The 1,433-nt window shown below is 41.4% G+C and overlaps 1 long non-coding RNA gene across 1 annotated transcript; it reads left to right on the top strand.

The window, feature by feature from the left end:
- On the top strand, positions 1-1,224 carry LOC116379267 (uncharacterized). The gene is made up of 4 exons (XR_004212397.1): positions 1-66; positions 177-278; positions 376-404; positions 545-1,224. It is a non-coding gene; the product is annotated as an uncharacterized LOC116379267 (long non-coding RNA).
- Positions 1,225-1,433: the final 209 nt, after the last annotated feature.

Consider the following 1,433-nt stretch of genomic DNA (forward strand, 5'->3'; position numbering starts at 1 on the left):
ACAGCTGTGTGGTGATAGAGGCTGAATACACACCTGCCTTCACAGGTGGGACAACATCTGATCCGGGTAAGATAACATGCAGCCCACCAGATACAAAGCTTTGCCTCTTGGTTTCTCAGCTGTTGGAGCTATTGTTCTGCAGGATATTTAATGTTCTTTTTCATTGTGTTGAACAGACTCCACAGGTCGGTCTCCTCTGAGCTACGTCATGTGGGCTCTACGTATGGGAGGACTGATTCTAATGATTGTAATCACCGTCGTTGTCATCAGAAACAGATGTGAGGACATTCAGATCATAATTTGGTGGAGCTGGTTAATATAAATCACACGTTTAGGATTTTTAATGACTTTTTTTTTCATTCATTTTTCTTCCAGGGAACAAAAAACCACTTGATGACGACAAAGTGAGTAAAAATGTAAACAATAAGTAACTTTTCTCATTCGTGTCTGAAGCTACGTCTGTGACCACAGAGGCTGCAGTCGCTCTGCTTCTTTCCCTTGAAACTATTTCTTCCACAATCTCACGTGTCGTGTTGTGTTTCAGGTCAATAACGACGACGACGGCGTCCAGTATGAAAACGTAGAAGCACCTCGTGCTGCTGCTCGACTGCCCAGATCAACAGCTGCAGCTCAATAGAAAGTCAAATCCCATCAAGCTTTCTACACCAGTGATCGAGCTTTGAGTTAAAACGATATATTTAGCATACATTACTCTCGCTTCTTACGCCTTCAGTGATGGAAAGAATTTCTGTCCAACAGTTTTCTGTGTGGCTTCATATCGTTCACATCTGTCGTATTGATGGACATCCAGAGAAATGTCATAAACTTTGCAGTTCTGCAGATCTTTTTAGCCTCATTTAGCGAACAGGTTTTTTGGCACATGTACTCTGTGCTTCAGCCTCGACGCTCTCAACCCTTGTTTCCTCTACTTTAAAGCTGCTGGGCAGCAAACAGAGTTCACACGCTGGTCTGCTGGATGTGTAAATACAGAAGGCCACTACTTCCTTTGCTTTATCCGCTGTACAAAATAAAATGTATTTAATATGTCAATGTGTTTTTCGACCTTAAAGTAGCGACATAAATTGATAAATTGAGCTCCAAAAGATTTTGAATTATTGTACTGCTGTCGTTCTCTATTTGATCTCTGTTGAACTAAACACTTTCTTTTACTTCTTTTTTCTCAAATAAATGTGCTGATACCTGATATCAGTCCTATTAACCATCCGTAATATGTTCAGCCTGAGTTTGTTAGTGAAGCAGCTCTGTGTCCCCAGTGATTGGTCACTTCTTTCAAAGAACATTGTTATGAAAAAGTTACTCAACAATATCTCCGCCCTCCAGCAGAAACCTCAGCTGTGGTTACTGGTGACCCTGATTCTTTTCGCTCTACTCTAAGTATCCAGAGGACATGTTTTTAATCGCCCACGACAGAC

The sequence above is a fragment of the Anarrhichthys ocellatus genome, unplaced genomic scaffold (genome assembly GCF_004355925.1).
Source record: "Anarrhichthys ocellatus isolate YVR2014 unplaced genomic scaffold, GSC_Weel_1.0 scaffold4013, whole genome shotgun sequence".
In the NCBI taxonomy this organism is placed as follows: Eukaryota; Metazoa; Chordata; class Actinopteri; order Perciformes; family Anarhichadidae; genus Anarrhichthys; species Anarrhichthys ocellatus.